Here is an 8,512-nt window from a genome sequence, read left to right on the forward strand (position 1 = left end):
CATCAATCAATAGGATATAACTGACATTTAAAGAACACACTCAGTAACAGCAGAATACATATTCAAGTGTCCATGGAATATTCACTCATATACTATATACTGGGCAATAAAAAGAACCTTAGCAGATTTAAATTGTAATGTGCCTAAGTGTTGGATGCTAAGACTCAGAGGTTTTCTTATTTCTTTCATTTATATATTCATAAAAAGTTAGCAGATTTAAAAGAATTAAAATCATAGAGTATGTTCTCTAGCCATAATGGAATCAGACTAGAAATCAATAACAGAAAGACAACAGGAAAATCTTCAATCACGTGAAAACTAAACATCACAATTCCAAATAACTCATGGGTAAAAAAGACAGCATCAAGGAAATATTTTTTAATGCATAGAATAAAAGGAAATGGAGATATAACAGATCAAAGTTTGCAGAATGAAGTGAAAGCAATGCTGAAAGAGAAGTCTATAGCACTAAATTGGGAAAGAAAGTGTTTCAAAGCAATAATCTAATTTTCTATATTACAACAGTAAAAAAGGAAGAGGAAAAAACACTAAACAAGCAGAAAGAAGGAAATAATAAAGATGAAATAGAAATCCATGAAACTGAAAACAGGAAAATAGGGGGGAAAATCAATGAAACAAAAGGCTGGTTCTTGGAAATAAACAATCTAATCAATAAAGATCTAGCAAGACTGATAAAGATAAAAAGATGGATGGCACAAATCACAGATATCAGAAATGCAACCAGGGATACCATGGCATATCCTGCAGGTTAATGAGGAACAAGTTGTTATGAGCAAGTCTACACTATAAATTGAAAAATGTAGGTGAAATGGGCCAATGCTTCTACACTCAAAACTACCAAAACTCAGCCAAGATGAAATAGATAATCTCAGTTTTCCTGTAACCATTAGAAACACTGTTTTTTCATTTAAAAACTCCCAAAAGGAATATTCAGGCTTAGATGTTTCACTTTTACCCAAGACATAAAGAATTAACACCAATTTTACATGATTTGATAAGAAATAGAAGTAGAAGGAACAGTTCCTAATTAAATTTATGAAGCCAGTATTACCTTGATACCAAAACCGGACAGGGATACGATAGAAAGAAGAAAACTACAGACCAATATTTTTTATGAAATTGGCTGTAAAAATCCTCTGCCAAATATTAGCAAATTAAATCCAGAAATATATAAAAAGAATAATATACCATGACCAAGTGGCATTTATTCTAGTTATGCAAAGTTGGTTAAATATTTTAAAATCAAACAATGTTATCCACCATATCCAATAGATTAAAGGGAAAAGTCATGTGATCCTATCCAATAAGGCAGAGAAAGCACTTGACAAAATCCAATCCCATTCATGATTTTAAAAAAAGAAGAAAAAAGAACTCCAAGCAAACTAGGAATAGAAAAGGAACATACTGAAACTCATAAAGATGATCTACAAACAACCTATACCGAGATTATATTTAACCGTGAAAGACTGAATGCTTTCTCTGTAAGATCAGAAACAAGGCACAGATATCTGCTCTCACCACTTTTATTAAATGTATTACTGGAGGTTCTAGTAAGAAAATAAAGCAAAAATAAATAAATACATACATTTAAAAGTTAAATTTTTAAAAAGTTCATTTAAAAGATAAAAGGACTATTCCTACTATGTTGAATAGGAAGGAATATATCCTACTGAATGTTGAAGAGTAATATATCCTATTATATTGCCTAAGGAAAAGTAAAACTGTCTGTGTCTGAAGAGGACATGATAATCTAAATGGAGAAAATACCAAGGAATCCACAAAAAGCTTGAGAAATAATATTAGTTTGTAAATGTTTTAGAGTACAAGATCAACACAATTTTATCACATTATATATTAATAACAAATGTGTAGAAGCTTAAATTAAAATATGTGATGCCATTTACAACTGACCTAAATAAATACTTAAATACAAGCCCAATAGGACATTTATAGGACCTCTATACTGAAAATTACAAAATGCTGATGAAGAAAAATTTTAAAGTCCCAAACAAATAGGGAGACATACCTTGTTCATGGATTAGGAAACACAACATAATAAAGATGTCAATTCTCCCCAAGTTAAGAGGCTTAACACAATTACTCTTAAAATGCCCTCAAGGTTTTTGCGGATATAGACAAGCTTTTTCTAAGATTTGTATGGTAAGAAGAGGCTGAAGAATAGCTAAAACAATTTGTAAAGGAAGATTAAAATGGGAGGAATTAATCCACCCAATTTCAAGACTTTGCAGTAATTTTGGAGGGTAGATACATAGATCAATGGAATGGAATAGAGAACCCAGAAATAGACTGACATAAATACATTTAACCTGTTTTTGACAGCAGTGCAAAAGCTATCAAGGAAGAATAGACATTTCAAAAAATGGTACTGAAACAGTTGGACATCCCTTGACAAAAACAAACAAAAAATGAACCTTAACCTAAACCTCCACACCTTACACAAAAATTAAATCAAAGTGGATCATAATCTTAAATGTAAAAGCAGGACATTTTTAGGAAAAAAAATAGAAAATCTTTGGCATCTAGAACTAGGTGAATAATTCTTAGACTTGACACCGAAAGTATGATCAATAAAAGCAAAAACTGATAAATTGTATCTCATCAAAATGAGTTAAAAATGCTTCATAGAAGATCCTTTTAAGTGGATGAAAACTCAGATTACACAGTGGGAAAACATATTTGAAAATCCCATATGAGACAGATGACTTGTATCTATAATATACAAAGAACTCTCCAAACAACTTAAAAAAATCCAACTAGAAAATAGGCAGAGGACAGGAACAGACATTTCATGGAAGAGAATATACACATGGCAAAGAAGCACATGAAAAGATGCTCAACATCATTAGCATTAGGGAAATGCAAATTAAGACCATAATGAGATATCAGAGAATAACTAAAATTATAGTGACAACATCAAATGCTGGCGAGTACGTAGAAAAGTTATATCACGTCACTGGTGGGAAAATAAAATGGTTTAGCCACTCTGAGAAACAGCTTGACAGTCTCTTTTAATCCTAAAAGTAGATTCACCCTACAACGCAGTACTTGTACTCTTGAGCATTTATCCAAAAGAAACAAAAACTTAATTAAGTTCCCACAGAAACTTACACATAAATGTTCATAGCAGTTTTATTTATCATAGCCAATAACTGGCAACTACCCAAATGTCTTTCAATGGATGAATGTTGAAACAAATTGTGATAAAATCTTATGATAGAATACTACGGAGCAACGAAAAGGAACAAATTATTAATATATGCAAAAATTAAAATGAACTTCAAGGGAATGATGCTGAAGAAAAAATTTTTAAAAGCCAATCTCCGAAGATTAAGTAATTCATGATTATGTTTACGTATTATTCTTAAAATAACAAAACTGTGGAGATAGAGAACAGATTAGAAGTTGCCAAGGGTTAGAGATGGGGGTAGAAGGTACAGTGGGGAAACTTTGTGAGGTTTTTGTGGTCCCAGTACAAATAATACAGCACTCTTGGTTTTAATCCCTAAAGATTTTTAAAAACAATTCCTAATAAGAGTTGTCCAGATATTTAGCAATGGCAGCAGATTACAGGTATAGCTCCCCAACATGACAACTTCAAAAGAGATTGTACTAATTCAATGCATATGTTAATTTTAAAAAGGCCAGTCACAGTACTTAAATGGTATATATCTTAACGATATTATTCTAAGTATCTAGCTGTACCAGATGGACTAGCAGGATTTTCTGTACATTCAATCTTATTTAAGACAGTAAATCTTATAATAAGAGAGTTAAAAAAAGAAAAAGAAAAACAAACAAACCTCAACTACAGTTGGATATTCTCATAGGAAGATGAGGTGAAAATATGTAGCAGTGGTTCAAAAGCTTAAGCAGTGGCACCTAAATTTGGCTGCATATTAGAATCATCTGAAGCACTTTTTAAAAACCCTCACACTGACTGTTGGTCATCCTAGACCAATAAAATAACTTTAAATCTCCTCAGACGATGCCAGTGTCTAGCCAGAACTGAGAACCAGCAGACTAAGCAGAAGGGGATGTTTCTACAAAGATTTCTTAACAATAAGTCCTTTCACCCAATCAGATTTACCTTCCCACAAAGGGGTAAAGAAGGCTAGATGCTGACCATACTTGCTTAGCTGTAATTAGCACTTGTGACTCGCCCAAATCCTAGATCATGTTTCCCCTAAATTTCATGTTATTCCCTAAGTTTTTCAAATCCAGGGCTAAGGGGTTTGCCAGGATGAGGTTTTAAGTGTTCACACAGGGGAAGTCCCTGGCAAACCAGGACAGCGGTCACTACATTGAATTGTAAAGCATCCTAAATAACCCTGCCACTGCTCCCAGATACTAGTCTGTGCCAACCAGTGGAGAAAAGGCATTCTCCATTACTACCACGGCAAATGCTGCTGTACTTGCCTTGGCTACTCCCTATCTTTTCCAGGCATCACTCCCCTTCACCTGCTGGTGGACACTTTGGCCAGCTGACAATGCAGATCTTTTCAAACTTTAAGGTGAATAAAAATCATATGGAGGGCCTGTTATAACAGAGATCACTGAGCCCCACTAGAGTTGCTGATTCCATAGGGCTGGGATAGGGCCCTAAAACTTGAATATCTGACACATTATCAGGGGACGCTGGTAAAGCTGGTCAAGTTGTTACTGAATGCAGGTTCATGTGTCTGAAGCACAGTGAGGCCAAACAAACCTAAAGGTTGGAGTCTGGAGAAGAGAAAGGTTTATTGCAGGATCGAGCAAGGAGAGGGGTGGTCCGTGTTCCAAAACCCCTGAAATCTCCAAAGGATTTCAGCAAAGCATTTTTAAGGGCCAGGTGAGGGAGGGACATCCCAGGGCATGTGATCAGCTCGTGCACAATCCTCTGATTGGCTGATGTTGAGGCCACAAGGCAGGTAACATTATCCATCCTTAGGTGCCAGGAGGTCTGAGGGCTACGTGCTCATGATCATCAAGGAGTTCATTTCTTCCATTGGGTGGTGGTTTTTAGCATCTGAAAACTCAAGAAATATGCCTGAGATACTATTATCTGAGTACTTCAGAGAGAAACTACAATAGAGGATATGGTGGATGGGTCTGTCCTAGGAAGGCCCCATAGGGTACTGCTTGGTTACAAGGTGACCATACTTTGAGAACCACTGCTCTAGTGGCTTGGAATGTTAAGAAAGCAATGGAAGAATCCCTTCCCAGATCTAGATTCTAGTATCACCAGCTATTTTGGTGGGAGGAAGGGTAAGTTTTGTCCTTGCTTGGACTTCTTGTTCATTTATATCAAAGCCTATTTGAGGCAGTGCGTTCGGCAGTCCTGCAGATCTGTCTTTTGCTTCAACAGTGTTTGGAATGAACAGACCCAGGGACGCTCCTTGCTCCAGCCCCCGACCACCTTCCAACCTTTCTTCCTTTCGCAACCTTTGGAATCAGACACTCAGCTATCCTCAGCCTCCAGGACAGGCCAACACCAGTTTTTGAGCTTAGCTCCTTATCACTGATCAACCACGAGTTCACAGGTTCGTCAGAATTATTCCACCGAGGTGGAGGCCGCCGTCCACCGCCTGTTCAACATGCATCTGTGGACACTTACCTCTCTCTGAGCATCTATTTCGACAGCAACAATGGGACTCTGGACAGTATGGGCCACATTTTTCGCCAACTGGCTGAGGAGAAGTGTGAGGGCGCCCAGCGCCTCTTGAAAATGCAAAACCAGTGCTGCGGCCGCGCCCTCTTCCAGGATGCGCAGAAGCCTTCTCAGGATGAGTGGGGTAAAACCCAGGATGCTGTGGAAGCCGCCATTCTTAGGGAGAAGAATCTGAACCAGGCACTAACGGATCTGCGCGCCCTGGGTCCTGCCCGTGCAGACTCCCAGTTCTGTGATTTCCTGGAGAGCCGCTTCCTGGAGGAGCAGGTAAAACTCATCCAGAAGATGGGAGACCACCTGACCAACCTCCGCAGGCTGGCTGGTCCGCAGGCTGTGCTGGGCGAGTATCTCTTTGAAAGGCTCACCCTCGAGCCAAACAGGAGTCTCTGAAGTCCAGCCGCGTCTGAGGAGACCCTCTGGCGTCAGAGCTTCTGCCTGAAGCCCCGCTCTGCAGCCACTAGGCAGCTTTGTAACCGCCCTGGAGCCCTCTCCCAAGCCTTGGACCAAATGGAAACAATAATGCTTTTTGCAGAAGGAAAAATAAAAGCCTATTTGAAATACAAACAGAATAAAGTGAAAAAAAGAAATATATACATATATTCACGTTCTTTTAACATATGAATTGCCCCACTTTATCTGTGTGAAATAAGTTTGTTCCCATTATTGGGCTGGTTCTCAAGCTTTGCTGCTCGTTTGAATTACCTAAAGAGCTTTGAAGAAAAACATTGGTGTCTGGGTCCCAGCCCCAGAGATTTTGATTCAGTAGGTCTAGGGAGGAGCCTGGGCACGGGAAGGTCTCAGAGTTCCCCAGGTGATTCTAATGTGCAGCAACTTTGTGAACCACCTCTTGGCTTCAATGCAGCTAGTCATCAGATATTAAATCTAAGACACATGGACTACTAGTGCGTGAGCTCTGTCGCTAGGTGTATTCCATTTTCTTTCTCCTGGAAGATTCGTGCCAGGGAAAATGATTGATAGTTGTGTTACTTCTCTGAAATGGATGGAAATTTCCAATTAGCGTGAACAGGGGAGGGTGAATGGGTGAATGCAATAAGGTGTATCATTTACGTATTGCCCTATGTGTATGGCTAGAAGCTTTTGCAACTGAGGTCTGCCCTACTTTTCATGCTAATGGTAATGCTTGTCCTCCTAATGCAGCCATAAACTTTATAAGCCCATAGGTAGACAGCATCACAAAATATTTACCCCTCCCCACTGGCCCACTCTCAAGCTTCACTCCCCTTCCCCAATACACAAATGTACATCAATGCGCTTGAGACCAATATCAACATACTGACCTTCAATTCTTCTACTCTGCAGCTTCCCTCTTATCAGGAGATGTCAGCATTTAGTGCAAGGACAAATGCTTGCCTCTTGAGGAGTAATGTAGACAAAGCCTCCAAGAGACAAATAGCCCTCAGGGAGGGGGAAAAAGTCTTTCAAAAAGGTTGATGCCCAGAGGAGGCATTTTCAGTCATCTCAGCTTAGAGGTCAAATATCCAAAATTAAAAAGGTTAAAAAAAAGAAGAAGAAAGCAAGGAAGAAAAGAAGGAAACAATTTTCTTATCTCATAGTAATAAGGCAGTTTTCCTTAAAAAAAAAAGACTTAAATTCTCTTTCCTAATCAAAATGTGCTTTTCCATCTTTAGACTATTCCTCTTATATCCTGTATTATTCATGATGTTTAATTCTTGAAATAGCACATGGCTGAAAACAGAAGCTAACCTCTTGTTCACTATGAATTGAATCTTCTTTTCCTAGGACCCGTCTACAATGTACAATTTGGGGTTGGCCAACATAATTATTTTCTCTGAAATACGTTACAGCATTTTGCCTTTTCAATATATAGTTATACAATACATTGATAACACAACATATTTAATATAGTCAATATAGTAAATACAGCTATAACACACATGATATGATGCCACTTTGGTGATTTTCTTCATCCATGTAATTCTGAAATTTGACAGTATAGTTTTCATATTCTAATGAGCTGAGTATTACCTTTGCAAGGATAGAAAAATAAAATAAATTCATAATATTCTTGTGTGGTTTGCCCCTGGGGTGGATTACCATAATGGGGGGATATTTGAGCCTTTCCCCAAGTCATTAAAAATCCTCCAGCGAGCAGCCCCTTGTCCTCTCCAGGGAGTGGGGGGAAAGGATCTTTAATCATAATAATCCTGGGGGGAGAAATCTCGGAAATAAGACATCTGCTTCTGTGCCTTGTTGTTTTGCAGAATAGCAATGATTGCCTTAGCAGCTTCTATTGCCATATGTATACAATAAGTAAATGAACAGAAAATTGAATGAACGCATAAAAGAAGGATAAACCCACCCAGCTTAACAAACCCACTCTCTCACCTGCTGTGCCCCGAAACATGAAAGAAAGAATCATGGGATCATAAGGATTAATAAAATAACAGTCTCTGTTAACAATATTGACAGGAGGTATAAGGATAATTTGTCTGATGTGGGACCAACAGCTTAACTAACTGCTTAATTCTTTTTTTTTAAGGGCAATTCATTCATTTATTGTTTAAAGATTGTAAGACATCTGAATTTTTGTAGCACAATTTAAATGTTTTACTTTTTTGATAAAGCAGAGTATAATAGCAAAAACAATTAGTTTCCAGTAATATCTATATCTCTATTCAGAATTAAGTCTTCCACAGACATGTAACCTGGAAACAAAAGCCTGTTACAATAAGCAAAGCTTCAACGGAGTGGCTACTTTTTGGGCCAGGGAAAGGTTCATCCCTATAGGAGGATGATGTGCTATGTAAAATGGCTGCAAGGTCACAGCCTTGAGGGCGTTGG

The 8,512-nt window shown here is 37.9% G+C and overlaps 1 pseudogene across 1 annotated transcript; it reads left to right on the plus strand.

Annotated features, from left to right (window-relative positions):
* Window positions 1-1,440: 1,440 nt before the first annotated feature.
* On the plus strand, window positions 1,441-6,079 carry LOC308610326 (ferritin light chain-like; annotated as a pseudogene). Its single transcript has 2 exons — window positions 1,441-1,479; window positions 5,562-6,079. The product of its transcript is annotated as a ferritin light chain-like (transcript).
* Window positions 6,080-8,512: the final 2,433 nt, after the last annotated feature.

Source organism: Mesoplodon bidens, assembly GCF_964165515.1.
Source record: "Mesoplodon bidens genome assembly, contig: HAP1_SCAFFOLD_197, whole genome shotgun sequence".
Taxonomy (NCBI): Eukaryota; Metazoa; Chordata; class Mammalia; order Artiodactyla; family Ziphiidae; genus Mesoplodon; species Mesoplodon bidens.